Source organism: Eschrichtius robustus, chromosome 12 (assembly GCF_028021215.1).
Source record: "Eschrichtius robustus isolate mEscRob2 chromosome 12, mEscRob2.pri, whole genome shotgun sequence".
NCBI classification, from domain to species: domain Eukaryota; kingdom Metazoa; phylum Chordata; class Mammalia; order Artiodactyla; family Eschrichtiidae; genus Eschrichtius; species Eschrichtius robustus.
This window is the reverse complement of record NC_090835.1, coordinates 73,254,676-73,275,471: the sequence shown is the minus strand read 5'-3', so window position 1 is coordinate 73,275,471 and position 20,796 is coordinate 73,254,676. Positions and strand designations below refer to the sequence as shown.

The window sequence follows — 20,796 nt, the reverse complement described above, 5'->3', positions numbered from 1 at the left end:
ATGAATGCATTTTGACTGACAATTTTGATGAAACATTTATTCTACATATATGAATTTGTGGGTAAATATGATATGGCTAGGTTGGCCAGTTTTCAGCATGGTCAAATTGAAGCCATTTCTTTGAGGCTAAGTAAATCATACAAAATACAACTTTACTGACTCATATCACTGCATAATTGAGCTAATTAACCATGACATGATCAACTATGAATATGGTGAAAAAGCCAGTTTGACTGCTGACTGACCAGGGCAGCGGTTATATATAGAAATGGTCTTTTCCTGTAATCTGCTGCTTTGCCGGCCTTAGATTTGTGACCACATTTAAGGAAAGAAACCCAGATTAATGAGATGATATTCCAAATACTGAAACAAAATAGGACATATATTTTCTGTATGTAACACTTTCTTGGCCCAGATATTCTTAAGTAACTGTTGGGAAGTTGCTATAAAATACATGGAGAATCGGCCCTATTGTATGAGCCTTAATGGTACAGTATAACCTCCACGTTAGGGGACACATGTGAGAGTCTCTTTGGGGCCAGTTTTCCGGTTTAAATTTCAGCACAAAGGATTTACTGGAGGTATTCGGAAGATTTCACGCCAGAGCTATTTAATACTAGAATGAGTTATTGGGAGCAATTGTGGCAGGCTCTAAATATAGTTCAGTTTCTCCTCTGTCTAGGATAGTGTGGGTGGCCTTACCTGAGAGCAGAAAGACAAACCAGACTGGTCCTTCTAACCCAAAGTTTTTGCGATTCATTATAACCCAAAAGGAAGCCCTGGTACCTAAATGACTCAGTAGTTCTTTTTCGTATATTCAAATAAGAGACACACACCATGTTGGACTTTTATGCTCTAGCTTGGCTAACCGCCCCCTGTGTGAAGACCTTCATTATTGAGTTTTGTTTTCATTCACTCTAAACTTTTCCCCTTGGTTGGAAATATGTGTGCTTAGCCTCAGCTCACAGGGAAGTTATTTAATGTATAACTCCAAATTTAATATGCTGAGTTAAGTAGTAGTAGAACAAAATAAGCTTTTTTTTTCTCATTTGTGAAACAAATTATACACTTCAAGAGAGGTGGGTGCTTATTTCCAAGCTGACAGAATTCTTTCTAAAATTTCTACATCAAAGGAGTTTAGGGAGAAAATAAAATGGAGAATAGAACTGAAAAGACGTTGTAAGATGGTTAGGTATAATTATTTTGTTTTTTAACCATTACAAAATTTTCAAGATACCTAATAAGACTGTGTACTTCTCTTATTTTGGAAATAGATGCTTTCTATATTTTTGTTTTAATTTTTTGAACTAAGAATATATTGAAAATGCATAGCAGTTTTTAATGCAATATAGATGTTTTTAATGCAGTGCGAATATTCAACTTTAAACCACCTGAATATTTAAATGAAATAAGGTCTGTTCCAATTTCCCTCTGTGTGTATCCATTATGTATATGGAAAATAGATCATATTATTCTGTAGTTCTTTGAAAATAAAAATAGACATGCTAACCAGGATGAGCATTTGGACTCTTTATGTATGTGTTCTTTTTGTGTTCCAGCTCAACTTAACCTTTCGGTATCTAAACTTAGTACATATATAGAATATGTAAAGGGGGTTAGCTAAAGTTGTTATGAGAGCCATAACTTCTCAGTTTCCTCTGTGTTTAAACTTGAAACCTTAATGTCGTATTAATGGAACTTTGTGTTTTATGTATACATGCACAAGTCTGCTAGACAGATGCTAAAAAAATGCCAAAATGGGAGTAATACAACTAAGAATACAACTAAAAATGTTCTATAAATGTGATTATGGCGCTTAGGCATTTTATGGAGATTGCTTTTTTGGTCTTTGACAAAGCTGGAATACCTGATTGGTCTTTAATATGTGAGAAGAATGTTCAAAAGAGTATCCTTCAGTCTTATTTTAGTACAGGTTGCCCTAACTTTACAGACTGCTAAGTACCAGTGTGGAAAGCAAGTATTTGTATACTTAATCACTTATTACCATCAAATTTCTTTATTATTTGAAATGTTTAAAATATATTGGTTTTAAGACAAGCTTAAAAACTTCAAGAGAGAATTTATTTGTGGTATTGCACAACTCTTAAAAGTTTGTCAGAGAAATAATCATGAATTGTGTCCACTCTACTTGTTAAAAATACAGGACAAAGTTAATGCCACTCTCTCCTTGGAGATTTAGTTGTTTGGTCATGCTGACTATGCTACTATTTTAAATAATTAACAGAATTCTACATGGCTCTAAGCTCCCCAAGAATAGAGGCAGTGATTGAGTTATCAAACCCTTCTGCCTTCCTTCCTTCCTCTCTCCAAACTTCTCTCCCATAGGTTTTGTTGAATGCCTGTAGACTTCTAGTTCCCCTGCCCTAGGAGACACTGGATTGATTAAGATAGCATTTCTGTCCACAAGGAGAACACAGTCTTATGGGTCAAATAGACAAGAAAATCAGTCACTTATTGATTTGGTGGAAGTGTAATGAGTGGGAGAAGGACACAGAAGAGCCTCAGTCCTTCCTTGCGATGGTGGGAAGGTGAGGGTGACAGTGGAGAAGGGGTCAGAAAGAATGGTGAAAAGCGGAGAGTAGTGGAATTGAATCTGAGACCTGGAGACATAGGTGTCATACAGGCAAATACATGTGAGGAAAGAAGAAATTTGAATGGGGCAGAGGGTCGGAGGGTGAGGTTTATGGGTGGTGGGGTGACTTGGCTTTCCACACAAACAACTTAAATTCTAGTATGGATGGATACATGGGAAACCTATGGGGAACCGTAGACAGGTCAAATGGCTAGAGAAGGGATAATGTGGAGGTAATGGGAAATGACACATGAAAAATATTCCAGGTTAAGAAAAGCCTCATATGGCTTACAGAGAAAACCAGAACTTATCCTAGAAGCAATCAGAAGTTGCCAAATACTTTAGAGTGATGGATCAATTATAGATGTTATAGAAAAATCATTCTGGTGGCAGTGTACAGAGAAGATGAGTTGAAGACTAGTTAGGATGGTATTACTATAATGCAGGTTCTCAGAGGCAAAGGCAGTCTAGGGTCCAGGCAAATAGCACAAATAAGCGAAATGGGCCAAGTTCAGAAACTGGAAAACTTGGACTTAGTGACTAAGTAAATACAAGGAGCAGTCACCACTCAGCTCCAGCCAGTTGTTGCCCTTTGGGAAAGCAAAGACACCCCACCACACACATACACACACCCTGTTGCACATTCATTATTTGCTTTTGGCTCTCAGATGGGTGTCAAACGTTTTTAAAAACATGAGTGGGTCAACACTCTACTGACCAAACAAAATAAATCTTTGGGCCAGATAAAATCTAAGCCAGTATATCACTGAAGTATGTTCTTTTGAACAATGATCTTTGAAAAATGAGTTCTGTGGTCAAATAAATTAGAAGCAATTGGAACTTGACAAAACTGATTTTAAAATTCACAAGGAAAAGAAAATGTGCAAGAATTAGCCAAGACACTTTTGTAGAAGAACAAAGATGAGGAAACTTGCCCTACTAGATATCAAACCGTATTATAAATCTATGGTAATTAAAATAGTGTGGTGCTAGCACAGGAATGAACAAATAATAGCATAGAATGGATATTTCAGAAACAGTATCATGTATAAATGAAAATGTATGATAAAGGTAGCATTTTAAATGAGTTGAGGAATGATGGATCATTTAATAAATGGTGCTGGGGGAATTAGCTATCAACTGAGCAAAAACAATATTAGATTCTAACTCATGCCATTAGCAAAAAAAAAAAAAAAAAAAAAGATGAATTAAATAACTAATTGTAAAAAATAAAGTGATAAATAGAAGGAAATGGAGAAAACATGTTTATGACGTTGGAGAACAGAAGGCCCTCTTAATGACATAAAATGCAAGAAACAAATTTGACTTGATCAAAATTTTTTTAAAAATTTGGACAGCAAAAGCCATCATAAACAGTATTAAAAGATAAGCTACTATCTAGGAGAAAACATGCAACATATAACAGGACAAATATCTATAACATGGAAATAATTCCGCCCAATGAATGAGAAAGAGACAAACAATCCATTATAAATTAGTCAAAAGATATGAACAGGCAGTGCCCTGAAGAGGAATTATAATTAGTCATTAAACATATGAAAGTATGCTTAATATGAATATGAAATATGAAAATATGCTTAATCACATTACAATCAGATAAATGAAAATTAGAAATAGGAGAAAGTTCTTCCCCTCACTAAATTGGCAAAATTACGATTTGGTAATGTAAGAATAAGTGACAGAATGAGCAAACAGTAACTCTTCAATTACAGATGTGACCATACATTGCTATGGCTGCTTTTGAGGACATCACTATCAGTAACTACCAAAACTGAGAGTATACCTGCTCCAAGTTCCAGAAATTTCACTTCAGAGCGTCCACTTGTAGAGAAATAGTAAAGGCTGTTGTCCCTTCTAGCATTATTTGCAATGGCAAGAAACCGGAAAGAATGCAACTGTTCATCAGAAGAGGACTGGTTAAATAAGGTGTACATTTCTACTGTGAAATGCTATACAGACTTAGAGCATAAAAGAATGTGATGGGTCTACTGATGTGATAAGACATATTACTGAGTAAACAAAATAGGTCACCCAACAATACAGAGAGTATTAAACCAGTTATTTAAAAAGGGAAAAGGACATAAAACAGTTCTATATGTAATAAAGCCTGAAGTTCTGCAGAAGGAATAACGGGGATTCACTCTGGTGAAAGTTTGAGGTTGGTTGAGGGCAATTATGTCCAAGGGAGACTTAATTTTATATGTAATTTAAATTTTTAATAAGCTTGTATTCATGCATTTATGAATTACTTGTATAATCAAAAATAAATAAAATATTCTCAATGATGGGAGAAACTTGAGCTTCTTATTTTCTAAGAAGGAAGCAATCAGTAGAAAGGAAGGAGTCAAACATACGGGAGAGGAGTTATTTGATGGAGAGAGGTCCCCAGGGAGGTAGGAGAGAATACAGTCTAGAATTTAGCTGGAAGCGATTAGCTTTGGATGGGAGGAGGAGGAACACGACTAATAGAGATAAATTTATGTATGTCGGGGTGGAGATTGGGAGGGGAGAGAGGAGCTGAAAAATTTCCTGTATGACGACCTCTATGTTCATTTCTAAGTAGCAGCATGTCCCCCACTACCCTCGGGTCCTGTCATCCTCACTGTGGATATCAGTGAATTTCTCCACCTGTTCACCTCAAGCACATTTAATGTTATTAATATCTCATTACTATTAGGCTCTTTCCTCTCGTCACCTTTGTAAAGAATAGCTTGTTACAGCCATTGCATATGCTCCCACAAGTCCTGCAATCCTACGCTGAGAGCAACAAGGTCATAATAATGGGCCACATCAACGAACCAATTCCTCTTGTTTGAAAGAACCTGGAGAATTGCTTTCAAATGGCTTGTTTAATTCTAGTGTATCCCATTTTGTACTCAAGAGTATTTCTTTTTGCAGTGCATCCAGAGGTCCCCGTACCAGCTTTCTCCCTGGGGAGGTCTATAAAACTAACCCCCTCCCACCAGCATTCTCTGGAATTTCTTTTGTAGTCTCACAAAGCCCTCTGTTGTTCCTCTTTAACAGTCAGCTAACTGTGAAGTTGGGGAGAAGTGGTTCTGCCCTTCCCTCTCCTTTAGATTTTAAGAGCCTTCTAGCCACCCGGGCTTACCTTTTATGTAAAATATATTTAGCTACTCATTACAAGTTACAATCCCTTTGTGATCCTTGGGTTCCAGATAGGGAATTGAAAAGAGTTTTTAGATATCAGGCATCAAAGGAAATTGAGGAAAACATCTGAGTCCTTTCTTCTGCTCTTAAACTTCTGCCTTTCCTAGAGGCTGTCCCCGAAGTCCCTGGTACTTTCTCCCTTTGATAGCTGCCCTCAGGAGGAAAACCCTAACAAGATTAGACATTCTTTTCTATTTCCTGTGCTATTAATGCCATTACTAACATGCTGATGTTAAAGGCACGTCTTTTGCTTCTCTCTCAATGGGTGACACAGATATTAATGTTGTTATTATTTTTCTGTCCTAACTTTAGCCATCCTAGTTAGTGGTAAGTGTTCTAAAACAGTGCTTTTCAGGATTTTACTATATAATTAATGAAAATCAAGGTACTCAAGATGAAAAGATTATAGATCTGAACTACATTCATACCTATAAGATGCTTACTACATGTGGTGTGAGCCACAAAGGTGTGGTTTTAAGATGAGCAATGAAAATGAAAAGTATTAGAATATACTATTAAAATACTATAATTATTATACTATTACCTATTAGAATAGGTAGTTTAATTGTATACAACTTAATGTCACCTTAATCTTCATCTTTTTGTTATGATTAGCCCTCACTTTAAAAAAAAAATGAAGCCAGTAAACATAATCTCTAAGATTTTATGTTATTTTTTTCCTATGAACTTCTGAGTGAAGCAACTTTGAGATGAATATTTAACTGGGTAAGATTCTAATGAACACACTGGATTATTAAGTTTTAAAAAAAGATGGTCAGATTCATTTTATAACTTAATTAGGTAGTAGAAAGAATATTATATTTGGAATTAGGTAGACCTTAATTTTGGTCTTAAAACTTACTAAGTGTGACCTTGATCTAGTTAACTTCTTAAAGCTCAGTTTTTTTCATCTTGAAGTGGGGATAATAGAGAAGTCTCAGGAGAAATTCTGTAGAGAATGAAAGAGGAGAAATATGTTTGAGAGGAAAAATAATGAGTTAAGTTTTTATCAAACTATATTTGAAGTGCTGCAGAAAAATTTAGATATGTAAATTTTTATCGACTGCTTTAAGACTAGAGATTTTTTAGTTTATTAAGAACACGTTGTTAATAGCACTTGGTAAGATAGTATCTCAACTATACTATCCATAAACTAATAACAGGATATGTTTCTCACAAAGTGTTGTGAACACTGTTTCCTCCTGTTCTCTTCATGTCTCTTCCCACAGTGGCTCCTAAAAGGCCCCTCATAGGATGACCTCTCAGCCAACACTGGCCTGCCCACCTCTGCTCTCATGCCCCTCTAATGACCACTACTCACCCGTTGGCCACCACCCACCTGTATTAACCCTTCAGTGACTCTCCATGGCCTGCAGGACGAGCTTGACATTACTCAGCTGAACTGTCAGCTCAGTACTGGTCTGGCCCATACCTTCTGCCTTGTTTTCTGTTCCTTTCCCCAAATTCCTTTATGAGTGATCCCAATCAGTTCATATCTTTCTGCTTCAGACTCTCAGCTTGTCTATCTCATTAGATTCTTGTGTATGCATGATATAACCAAAACTATGGTGAAGAGTGATTAGAAACTTCATGAGATGCATTTTTATTTACCTTTCTGTTCCCAAGGGCGAATTACACCCCTTGATTATTTTTTTTTTCTACGATTTGTTTATCCTTTCTCCATTTTTTGGTATTTATTTATTTTTATTTTTAACATCCTTTTTTTTTAACAGCTTTATTGGCATATAATTGTTTTACAATGGTGTGTTGGTTTCTGCTTTGTAACAAGGTGAGTCAGCTATACATATACATATATCCCCATATCTCCTCCCTCTTGTGTCTCCCTCCCACCCTCCCTATCCCACCCCTCTAGGTGGTCACAATGCACCAAGCTGATCTCCCTGTGCTATGTGGCTGCTTCCCACTAGCTATCTATTTTACATTTGGTAGTATATATAAGTCCATGCCACTATCTCACTTCGTCCCAGCTTACCCTTCCCCCTCCCCATGTCCTCAACTCCATTCTCTACGTCTGCGCCTTTATTCCTGTCGTGCCACTAGGTTCTTCAGAACCATTTTTTTTTTTAGATTCCATATATATGTGTTAGCATACGGTATTTGTTTTTCTCTTTCTGACTTACTTTACTCTGTATAACAGACTCTAGGTCCATCCACCTCACTACAAGTAACTCAATTTCATTTCTTTTATGGCTGAGTAATATTCCATTGTATATATGTGCCACGTCTTCTTTATCCATTCATCTGTTGATGGACACTTAAATTGCTTCCATGTCCTGGCTATTGTAAATAGTGCTGCAATGAACATTGTGGTACATGACTCTTTTTGAATTATGGTTTTCTCAGGGTATATGCCCAGCAGTGGGATTGTTGGGTCGTATGGTAGTCCTATTTTTAGTTTTTTAAGGAACCTCCATACTGTTCTCCGTAGTGGCTGTATCAATTTACATTCCCACCAACAGTGTAAGAGGGTTCCCTTTTCTCCATACCCTCTCCAGCATTTATTGTTTGTAGATTTTTTGATGATGGCCATTATGACCGATGTGAGGTGATAGCTCATTGTAGTTTTGATTTGCATTTCTCTAACGATTAGTGATGTTGAGCATCCTTTCATGTGTTTGTTGGCAATCTCTGTATATCTTCCTTGGAAAAATGTCTATTTAGGCCTTCTGCCCATTTTTGGATTGGGTTGTTGGTTTTTTTTCATATTGAGCTGCATGAGCTGCTTGTATATTTTGGAGGTTAATCCTTTGTCAGTTGCCATGTTTGCAAGTATTTTCTCCCATTCTGAGGGTTGTCTTTTCGTCTTGTTTATGGTTTCCTTTGCTGTGCAAAAGCTTTTAAGTTTCATTAGGTCCCATTTGTTTATTTTCGTTTTTATTTCCATTTCTCTAGGAGGTGGGTCAAAAAAGGATCTTGCTGAGATTTATGTCATAGAGTGTTCTGCCTGTGTTTTCCTCTAAGAGTTTTATAGTGTCTGCCCTTACATTTAGGTCTCTAATCCATTTTGAGTTTATTTTTGTGTATGGTGTTAGGGAGTGTTCTAATGTCATTCTTCTACATGTAGCTGTCCAGTTTTCCCAGCACCACTTATTGAAGAGGCTGTCTTTACTCTATTGTATATTCTTGCCTCCTTTATCAAAGATAAGGTGACCTTACGTGCGTGGGTTTATCTCTGGGCTTTCTATCCTGTTCCATTGATCTGTATTTCTGTTTTTGTGCCAGTACCCTACTGTCTTGATTACTGTAGCTTTGTAGTATAGCCTGAAATCAGGGAGCCGGATTCCTCCAGCTCCGTTTTTCTTTCTCAAGATTGCTTTGGCTATTTGGGGTCTTTTGTGTTTCCCTACAAATTGTGAAATGTTTTCTTCTAGTGCTGTGAAAAATGCCATTGGTAGTTTGATAGGGATTGCATTGAATCTGTAGATTGCTTTGTGTACTATAGTCATTTTCACAATGTTGATTCTTCCAATCCAAGAACATGGTATATCTCTCCATCTGTTTGTTTCTTCATTAATTTCATTCATCAGTGTCTTATAGTTTTCTGCATACATGTCTTTTGTCTCCTTAGGTAGGTTTATTCCTAGGTATTTTATTCTTTTTGTTGCAATGGTAAATGGGAGTGTTTCCTTAATTTCTCTTTCAGATTTTTCATCATTAGTGTATAGGAATGCAAGAGATTTCTGTGCATTAATTTTGTATCCTGCTACTTTACCAAATTCATTGATTAGCTCTAGTAGTTTTCTGGTGGCATCTTTAGGATTCTCTATGTATAGTATCATGTCATCTGCAAACAGTGACAGTTTTACTTGTTTTCTGATTTGGATTCCTTTTATTTCTTTTTCTTCTCTGATTGCTGTGGCTAAAACTTCCAAAACTATGTTGAATAATAGTGGTGAGAGTGGGCACCCTTGTCTTGTTCCTGATCTTAGTGGAAATGCTTTCAGTGTTTCACCATTGAGAATGATCTTGGCTGTGGGTTTGTCATATATGGCCTTTATTATGTTGAGGTAAGTTCTGTCTACGCCTACTTTCTGGAGAGTTTTTATCATAAATGGGTGTTGAATTTTGTTGAAAGCTTTTTCTACATCTATTGAGATTATCATATCGTTTTTATTCTTCAATTTGATAATATGGTGTATCACATTGATTGATTTGCGTATATTGAAGGATCCTTGCATTCCTGAGGTAAACCCCACTTGATCATGGTATATGATCCTTTTAATGTGTTGTTGGATTCTGTTTGCTAGTATTTTGTTGAGGATTTTTGCATCTATGTTCATCAGTGATATTGGTCTGTAGTTTTCTTTTTTTGTGACATCTTTTTCTGGTTTTGGTATCAAGGTGATGGTGGCCTCGTAGAATGAGTTTGGAAGTGTCCCTCCCTCTGCTATATTTTGGAAGAGTTAGAGAAGAGTCGGTGTTAGCGCTTCTCTAAATGTTTGATAGAATTCGCCTGTGAAGCCATCTGGTCCTGGGCTTTTGTTTGTTGGAAGATTTTTAAGCACAGTCTCAATTTCAGTGCTTGTGATTGGTCTGTTTATATTTTCTATTTCTTCCTGGTTCAGTCTTAGAAGGTTGTACTTTTCTAGGAATTTGTCCATTTCTTCCAGGTTGTCCATTTTATTGGCATATAGTTGCTTGTAGTAATCTCTCATGATTCTTTGTATTTCTGCAGTGTCAGTTGTTACTTCTCCTTTTTCATTTCTAATTCTATTGATTTGAGTCTTCTCCCTTTTTTGCTTGATGAGTCTGGCGAATGGTTTATCTATTTTGTTTATCTTCTCAAAGAACCAGCTTTTAGTTTTATTGATCTTTGCTATCGTTCCCTTCATTTCTTTTTCATTTATTTCTTATCTGGTCTTTGTCATTTCTTTCCTTCTGCTAGCTTTGGGTTTTTTTTGTTCTTTCTCTAATTGCTTTAGTTGTAAGGTTAGGTTGTTTATTTGAGATGTTTCTTGTTTCTTGAGGATGGATTGTATTGGTATAAACTTCCCTCTTAGAACTGCTTTTGCTGCATCCCATAGGTTTTGGGCCATCGTGTTTTCATTGTCATTTGTTTCTAGGTATTTTTTTAATTTCCTCTTTGATTTCTTTAGTCATCTCTTGGTTATATAGTAGCATATTAATTAGCCTCCATGGGTTTGTATTTTTTACAGTTTTTTCCCTGTAATTGATATCTAGTCTCATAGCGTTGAGGTTGGAAGAGATACTTGATACGATTTCAATTTTCTTAAATTTACCAATGCTTTATATGTGACCCAAGATATGATCTATCCTGGCGAATGTTCCATGAGCACTTGAGAAGAAAGTGTATTCTGTTGTTTTTGGATGGAATGTCCTATAAATATCAATTAAGTCCATCTTGTTTACTGTGTCATTTAAAGCTTGTGTTTCCTTATTTATTTTCATTTTGGTTGATCTGTCCATTGGTGAAAGTGGGGTGTTTAAGTCCCCTACTATTATCGTGTTACTGTCGATTTCCCCTTTTATGGCTGTTAGCATTACGTTTTGATAGTTTGATTAATATGTGTCTTGGCATGTTTCTCCTTGGATTTATCCTGTCTGGGAGCCTGTGTGCTTCCTGGACTTGATTGACTATTTCCTTTCCCATGTTAGAGAAGTTTTCAACCATAATCTCTTCAAATATTTTCTCGATCCCTTTCCTTTTCTCTTCTTCTTCTGGGACCCCTATAATTCAAATGTTGCTGCATTTAATGTTGTCCCAGAGGTCTCTGAGACTGTCCTCAATTCCTTTGATTCTTTTTTCTTTATTCTGCTCTTCAGTAGTTATTTCCACTATTTTGTCTTCCAGGTCACTCATCCGTTCTTCTGCCTCAGTTATTCTGTTGTTGATTCCTTCTAGCGAATTTTTAATTTCATTTGTTGTGTTGTTCATCATTGTTTGCTCTTTAGTTTTTCTACATCCTTGTTAAACATTTCTTGTATTTTCTCCATTCTATTTCCCAGATTTTGGATCATCTTTACCATCATTACTCTGAATTCTTTTTCGGGTAGACTGCCTATTTCCTCTTCATTTGTTTGGTCTGGTGGGTTTTTACCTTGCTCCTTCATCTGCTGTGTGTTTCTCTGTTTTCTCATTTTGCTTAACTTACTGTGTTTGGGATCTCCTTTTCGCAGGCTGCAGGGCTGCAATTCCCATTGTTTTTGGTGTCTGCCCCCAGTGGGTAAGGTTGGTTCAGTGGGTTGTGTAGGCTTCCTGGTGGAGGGGACTGGTGCCTGTGTTCTTGTGGATGAGGCTGGATCTTGTCTTTCTGGTGGGCAGGACCACATCCGGTGGTGTGTTTTGGGATGTCTGTGAACTTATTATGATTTTAGGCAGCCTCTCTGCTAATGGGTGGGGTTGTGTTCCTGTCTTGCTAGTTGTTTGGCATGGGGTGTCCAGCACTGGAGCTTGCTAGTTGTTCAGTGGAGGTGGGTCTTAGCATTGAGACAGAGATCTCTGGGAGAGCTCTTGCCAATTGATATTACATGGGGCTGGGAGATCTCTGGTTGTCCAATGTCCTGAACTTGGCTTTCCCACCTCAGAGGCTCAGACCTGACACCCGACCAGAGCACCAAGACCCTGTCAGCCACGGCCAGGTACATGGGGAGTTTCTTGCCTTTTGGTTCATCTGAGGTCTTCTGCCAGCATTCAGTAGGTGTTCTGTAGGAGTTGTTCCACATGTAGATGTATTTTTGATGTATTTGTGGGGAGGAAGGTGATATCCACGTCTTACTCCTCTGCCATCTTGAAGTTTCTCCCCGCCCTTGATGGTTGTCCATTGAAATAAAGTGTGTTTAAATTTTCCCAAGAATGTTAAAAATGTCTTCCATTTCACACAAAATTGACATCAAGTTAGAAGATCTTATTTAGTTCTTATTTAATCTTGAGATTGAAAGTTTAGAGAAGAAGGCTTGTAACTCAAATGTAAACTAGAGCTCCATGTGGTGCAGTCTGTGTAGAGTGTCATTTTGAAGATACACGAAAGTCAGGTTGTTTTCAGGCTCTCAAGCAAATGCAAGGGGTAGGAGAGTGCGTTTTTAATGTGCTGCAAACATCTTTCACATCCTTTCTCCCTTGCTGCTTCTCTCAGCATCCTCCACACTGATAGCAACCACCTGCTGTCCTCTGCCGCCACCCTCGGTTCTCATCTTCCCACTCTCCACTCTCTTTCAGAACTCTTCAGATAACTCATCCCCACAATGTGGACCCCTTTTTCCCTTCTTTTCTGTGCCTATATTCCCCACCTCTTAACCTACATTCATGGCTTTCTGTTTCTACCTACTCAGACGGCTGGAGAGCCCAAACGCTTCATTCAGTCTTGAGAGGAAAAGAATGGAGTCTCCAGGAAAATACAGTTTTCTCCCTTTGCCTTTCCAATGACAAATCCTTATAGAGGACTTTTTATAAATCCTTCATCTCTCTACAAACATATTTATAAATAAGTCACTTGGGGTTTTTTAAATTATAGATTAATGTGTAAATTAGAACATTATGTAGGCATAATATATGCACATCCTCATATATTTAAAGATACTTATCTTGCTAATTATTTTGCACTGTAAGGTTTTTCTTTCCCCTATAAATTCACATAGCACATAGTGCCAGGCTTTAATATAATATAATGGGTACTTTAAAAATGTGGTTGATCAGTTTACTGACAGAAAATTCAGTGTTACAATTTTAGGGAAAATTGTTTTCTATTCTCTTTTGTATCCCTTCAAAGTATACACAAAGAAACGAGTTCAGACTTTATGCTAGATTCTGCTCAAATAAATTTCTGTAGACAATGGATTTTTCCACATTACTGTATAAAACTTTTGTTGTTTCATTTTAGTTGCCTCTTTAGATGGTCATCTGAAAATGATTATGCATTTAATGAATCTAAGTGTTTATTCTCAAGGGTCACAGAAAAAATATCTGTCAGAAATGCTACAGTAAATGCATTTTTCATAATGTAAATAAGATAAAAATTTAGCCTTCACTTTTTAATACAGTATACTGGACTTGAAACTAAAACATAGTCCAGAACTGGATTGTGTTCAGAAGGGGTCATTTTCTTCTATTGAAGTTTCATGCATTTCTGTTATGTTTCCAGATTTAAGCTGCTTATTATTAATACTGAGACAAAATGGTTTCTTCAGAAACTTGGGAAATAATAAACAGCCTCAATTAGAGAGCACTTTGGCCTGGATTTGGTCCATGAACTTATGGACATGAAGCCGTTTAGTGTGCTTAGATCTTGAGAATCCTTTCAAGGGAGTGTGTTTGGATTATGTACCCCGTGATGTGTTTGCCTCTTGCAAAGTTTGGTTTGAAGTAGTTGGGACAAGTCTGTGAACAAATCCCGAATCATAGAGCTGGAAAGAACCTAAAAAGGTCCTTTTTCTTAGCCCCTGGAGAAGAATTTGCAAATCATTCAAGGCAGACGGTTGCTGATCCTGTTTTTGTGACACATCCAAGAGTGGGAGTTCTGATTGTGCCAAAGGGACTGTTTGAGAAGAAAGCACCCAACATCCCTGTTCTCCCATCTCATTTTAAAACTTATTCAATGTGAGCAATGATGGGAGAGATATCCAGTCTGTTTCTTGGATGGTTGATGGTGTGAGGGGGTTTACCTATCACGTTTCAAAACCTGGAAGATTTGTTCATGCTCATACCATTCTTATATTTAGTTCAATTTAGTTTACTTTAAAAAAAAAATCATAGTGTTAATCTCTTAACATTTATCTGAGTTACTTTATACCAAGAGTTGCAAAACTCAAAATTCCATAGAGGGAAGGCAGCTAATCTGAAATAAGCCAGTGAGGGGAATAGGGAGTGGTACTATCTGTGCCCAAATCGGGGAGCACCAGTCCTGGGGGATAAGAGCATTCGGATTAAATTTTTTTAAAAAAAGATAGTGCTGGACAAACAAAATGCTCTTTTGACTGAACCTGGCCTATGAGTTTCTTTTTTGTGACCCTAATCCAATAACCAGTGTGCTGACAGACACTTACAAAAAGCTTTAAATAATGATCCCAAGTGTATCAATTACCACTTAATCTACATTTGCAGTTTTATTTTTCTGACAAAAACGCATTTTGGATGTGTAGGTTGTTTTTAATCTAGATATCCTTGCCTTGGATATTCCTTTCCAAAAAATAACTAGTGGTTGATTTAGGTCAACTAAGGTTAGCCATGTAACCCACTTTATTTTTCTTACCAGGATTTACAGCTAGATCTATACATCATAAAAGTGGATCTCTCAAGACCTTAGAATGATCTTGCCAGAGCGTGCTTTTAGAAGGACGATGTCTAAACCAAGGGAAACCAAACTTATATGCCTTTAACCAGTACTTCCATGTTACATATCTCAAAGGGGCATGATTCACTGTAGTCTTCATGAATGACAGCACTGTGCCCCTCTGGGGGAGTGATGGCATTCACGGGGACCACACTGTGGCTGGCACTCCGTTATTGTACAGAGATGCAGCCCTGCCTTCAGGTCTAGGCTGGTATCATACATTTGGGAAGCAACGGAGTCTAAGACAACAGGGAGTTTAGGGGACTGTGGCAAACTGGAGAACGCATGTCCCACATAAGCATTCTTGTAGGCAAGATTCATTGCCAGCTTGAGACCTCTGGTCTAAACCAAGGTACAAAAGATGTTTTGCAGGTTGCTCCAGAAACTTTGTATTAGTTAGGACTCTTTTGTTTACATAAAATAGAATCCCATCTCAAAGAAAAGAGAGGATTTCTTGGCTCACATAACTGGGTTAGCTCAGAGAATTCAAGGGGGTGCTGCAAAAATCAGGGTCATTGCTACTTGAACTAGGTCCTTGACAAGGCTAAGATTCCTTCCCCACCCATCTGACCCATGCTTGGTCCTGCTTCCCTGTGCACAAAGGCAGGGGAGATGGCCCCTGGCAGCCATGGTTCAAGGACCCCAGCAAAAAGGAAGCTTTTTTCCTCTCAAAATTCAGATGGGAGGGACTCTTATTTGCTCTGCTTGAGGCATGTCATCAGCCTCTTAGAAGAGTAACTGTTACAGACAGGGCAGGAGTTGGGGGGACCATGGTGGAATGAGGTGGTGTGATTGGCCAGGCCTGAGTTATAAGCCCTGCACACTTGCCTGTTCCTCATGAGCTTGAAGAATGGAATGGAGTGGGTGAAGAAGAAGAAGAAGAAGAAGAAGAAGAAGGAGAAGAAGGAGAAGAAGGAGAAGAAGGAGAAGAAGAAGAAGAAGGACTAAGAAAGCTTGCTGGGCAGAACAATTTAGCTCTCCAGTCTACTGCCTTCTCAAGTTTCCCTGAAGTGTAGGTTGCCCTCACTATTTTTTTCTACCTCCTTCCCCTTTATAGCAAAGGGAATGCCCCATGACCAAAATTTGCTGGAAATTTTACAAATTACGGGTTCGTTTGGCTTAACAGATGGGAAGATTATTTTTATTTATAGCAAAATTGAGTCATGTTAATTGTGTTAATTACGATTTGCTACCGTTTTGGGTTCAAATTCCTCTTAAAAATTCAAGCTGCTGAATTATGCACTCAGAAATATTCTGAAAGTGAAACAAGTAAGAGTCACTTATCATATTCTCTGTAAAAGACAATCGGCTGCACCAAAGAGCTTCTTGAGTCTACTTCTGAGGGACTTTATTCTAGAAGAAGAGCTGCAGTGGACAGAAATGAATTGTTCTGAAAATTAAAACCAAATAAAAATTAGTGAATTTCAGCTACTCGGGCTCTTAGAACTGGGTGAAAGGCAAGATGAAATAATAAGGTAGCTATGTATTTACAATAGGGGCCTTAATTTTGATAATTCTGGTCCAGATTAGTCTTATTGATGTAAAGATTTTTAGTCAAATTAAACATACTGTATAGTATAGTATCTATTCGCTTAAAAAATTCTGCTCTTAGTACTAACTAGTTTATTTGTGTTTTCTGGTGAACTAATTTGATTCGTTCTGATAAAAAGTTTTTAAAATTATAAATAATGTATTTCTCTGTATTTTATTAATTTTTCTAAGTCTCAACTGCATGATCTTTTAAGGTACCACCTCACTTGCCTCTCTCCCCGCAAAAATAAAGGCAGCCCCACCCAGATATGATTCCATCCTGCTCCTGAATCAAACAGCTGTTTAAGTATAGTTCAGATATCTGTTTTTCAGAAATACCTTAGAAGGGATTCTTCTATTGAACAGAAAGTAGTTAGAAAACTGCTAATGACACCAATTATAAAATCCATGATCCTATTACTTTGTTGTTGTTTTCAACTCTGCTTAGCTTTTCAAATTTGAGGGACTATAATATCATTTGTTTGGTTCAGTGAACTAAATTATCATCACAGTAATAATTTGTTGTTGATTGCTTTGATTTAGATGTTGTATAAGGAGCTTTCTAAAGCCTTCTCATTTAGTTAAACAAAATAAAGTCTCACTTTATGCAGATACTTCTAGACAGCTTTCTTCTACTTGTGGTTAAACAAATAAAGAGTAATAAAAGTGAAAAACTAAAATGGTTTGTATTTTTTCTAGTATGTAAATGTGATGTGTGTGGAATAATACTCCAGTTTATAATCTGCAAGAGGGCTGAAGCTTTATTTTTGTTTTATTCATGCAAATATTGAAAGATAAGAAATGACAAAATATCTTAGCTTTGTAATTTAAATTTCTAGGGAAAAATGCGTTTTTCAAAAGGAAGGAGAGGGTTTCTACAATGGAGCTTTCATCTGATATCAAACTTTAGTTTATAAAGCATTGATTTATTTACATAAATCAGAACTGTCTCTAGCTAGGATGATTTAGGCAGTAACCTGCATTGTTGGTTTTAGGAAGTTCTGAAATATTTCTTAACAAAAATGTGTATCCCATTGTTCATTGCTGAAATTCATCATTTGCTTTTCATTACTTTTATTAGTTACTATTTTCTCTTTCTGTCTTTTAAAAATACTACTACTGGTGGGAATGTAAATTGGTGCCGTCACTGTGGAAAACATGGAGGTTCCTTAAAAAACTAAAAGTAGAGTTACCATATGATCCAGCAATCCCACACCTGGGCATATATCTGGAGAAAACTCTAATTTGAAAAGATACATGCACCCCAGTGTTCATTGCAGCACTATTTACAATAGCCTAGACATGGAAGCAACCTAAATGTCCTTCGACAGATGAATGAATAAAGAAGATGTGGTATATATATACAATGGAATACTACTCAGCCATAAAAAAGAATGAAATAATGCTATTTGCAGCAACCTGAATGGACCTGTGGATTATCATACTAACTGAAATAAGTCAGACAGAGAAAGACAAATATCATATGATATCACTTATTTGTGGAATCTAAAATAGAACAGTAATGGACTTATTTACAAAACAGAAACAAACTCACAGACATAGAAAACAAACTTATGGTTATCAAAGGGGAAAGGGGGTGAGGAATAAATTAGGAGTTTAGGATTAGCAGATACAAACTACTACATATAAGACAGATAAACAACAAGGTCCTACTGTGTAGCACAGGGAACTATATTCACAATCTTGTAATAACCTATAATGGAAAAGAATAACTGAATCACTTTGCTGTACACCTGAAACTAACATGGCATTGTAAATTAACTATACTTCAATTAAAAAAGAAGAGTAAGAGACACCAAGAAAAATAAAATAAAATAAGACAAAAAATCACATATGCAAATAGAGAATTCTCTAGCTTCAAACTCATTCTTCAAAAATTAAGAAGAAATTAAGGCATTCCCAGATAAACATAAACCAAGAGAATTTGTCACTCACAAACTAGCCAGTGCATTTAAGCAAGAAATGAAATAAAAGATATCTAGATTGGAAACGAAGAAGTAAAAGTATCTCTATTTGCAGATGACATAATTGTGTATATAGAAAATCCTGAGGAATCCACTATAAAATGATTATAAGTAATAAACAGATTCAGCAAGTTTGCAGGATATAATATCTATGTACAAAAATCACTTGTATTTCTACACAGTAGCAATGACCAATCTGAAAACAAAATTAAAATATAAATATTAGGAGAAGCTTGTTAATTTCTGCAAAGAAAGATGTCCAAACTAGTCTTTTGGCATTTTGAATATGTTGTTCCATTGCCTTCTGGCCTCCATCGTTCCTGCTGAAAAATCCATTGTTAATCTTACTGAAGATTCCTTGTAGGTAATCAGTCACTTCTCTTTTGCTACTTTTAAGGTTTGCTTTGTCTTTAGACAGTTTGATTATGACATGTCTAGATTTGGATAACTTTGAGTTTGTCCTACTTGGAGTATACTGAGATTCTTTGAAATATATTATAGATTAATGTTTCCCATCAAATTTGGGAAGTTTAGGGCCATTATTTCTTTAAATATTTCTCCCCTCTCCATCTGGGACTCCCATTATGTGTATGTTGATCTCTTAAGTTTCTATTTATTTTTCTTCATTCTTTTTAATTTCTGTTCCTCAGACTGGATAATCTCAATTGACCTACCCTGAAGTTTACTGATTCATTCTTCTATTAAGTCAAATGTGCTGATCTAGTGAATTAAAAAAAAAAAAAATTTTGGTTGTCTTAATTTTCAACTCCAGAATTTCTACTGGTTCTTTTTTAAAAATTTATTTTTATCAATATTCTTTTTTATGTGAGATATTATTCTCATACTTTCTTTAATTCTCTAAACATGCTTTACTTTTGTTCTCTGAACATATTTATAATAAATAAATTATTTAACTAGATAGTGAGCCATAGTCTGGGCTTCCTCCAGGACTGTTTCTATTAAACATTTTATTTCTTGTGTATGGGAAATACTTTCCTATTTCTTTGCGTGTCTCAAAATTTTTTTGTTGGAAAACTGGGCGTTTTAAGTAATATAATATGACAGTTCTGAAAATCACATGCCTACCCTCCCCAGGGTTTGTTATTATTGTTTGTTATTGTTGTTGCTGCTGCTGGTTTGTTTGTTTAGTGAATTTTCTAGACTAATTCTGTAAAGTCTATATTCTTTGTTGTATGCAGCCTCTGAAATCCCTGCTCAGTTGCTTAGTCATCAGCTAATGATTGGACAGAGATTTCCATAAATGCCTTGAACCAGTCAGTCTCCAAGCTTTTGATGAAGGACTCTGTGTATGTGTTGGGGCACCCCTTCAATGCTCTAGAAATTTATAACTCTGCCTTAGCCTTCACTTTATGCTTGTGCAGAGCCTCAAGGTCAGCCAGAAGTGAGATATAATGACCTTCTCAGGTCTTCCCTGGGCATGCACATAGCCCTGCATGTGTATGTGTCCCTCTAGTGCTCCAGGAATATATCATAACTTTTCAAACCCCCTTATAGACATACCATTCCACAGATGTTTATTGTAAACTTTTGTTCACCCTCTTGTTTGCCTCCTAGCATTGCAGGTTAGGGCAACTGTAATATTAGACATTTAACACTGATTTTTTTTTTTTGTTTTTCAATAAACACCATGCAGAGAGGGCTCTTTGCACTGAGTAAACTCTGAATCAGCTCAGACAATGACAAGTGCTGAGAGTGGGGCTTTTCCAGGGAGCTTCCAGACAGATCAGAGAAGTACATTTCTTTGGGCTTTTTGGGGAGCTCCAGACCTGCACTGCCCCCCAATTGTTGCTAGTCTCCTGGTTGCTAGTTTGCACAGTCACACTTACTGTGGTTGCAAGGCTATTGTCTTTCAAGGCTACCGTGGAGTTGGGGATGATTAGGTTAAAATACCATAAAGCTCACTGTTTTTACTGATACTCAGCCATTTTTCTTGAGTAAGCACTCCTTGGACTGTTGTGAGCCTTTGGATAACTTCTAGGGTTCTATAAAATTTGATTTTTACTATGTTTGCCACTGTTCCCATTGTTCTTGTGGAGAAATAAATTTTAAAGGTCCTTATCCCACCATCTTTATTTTTAATTAGTATTTTCCCTTAGGACAGATGAGACTGGAAGCATATGAAATTTCCTAGTGCCCAATGGAGAGGGAGCAGATTGAGTCTGGATGAGGA

At 36.7% G+C, this 20,796-nt stretch overlaps 1 protein-coding gene across 1 annotated transcript in view; it reads left to right on the top strand.

Moving 5' to 3' along the window:
* Positions 1–20,796, top strand: part of KIF6 (kinesin family member 6) — a 399,235-nt gene that overhangs the window by 55,066 nt on the left and 323,373 nt on the right. The window lies entirely within an intron of this gene.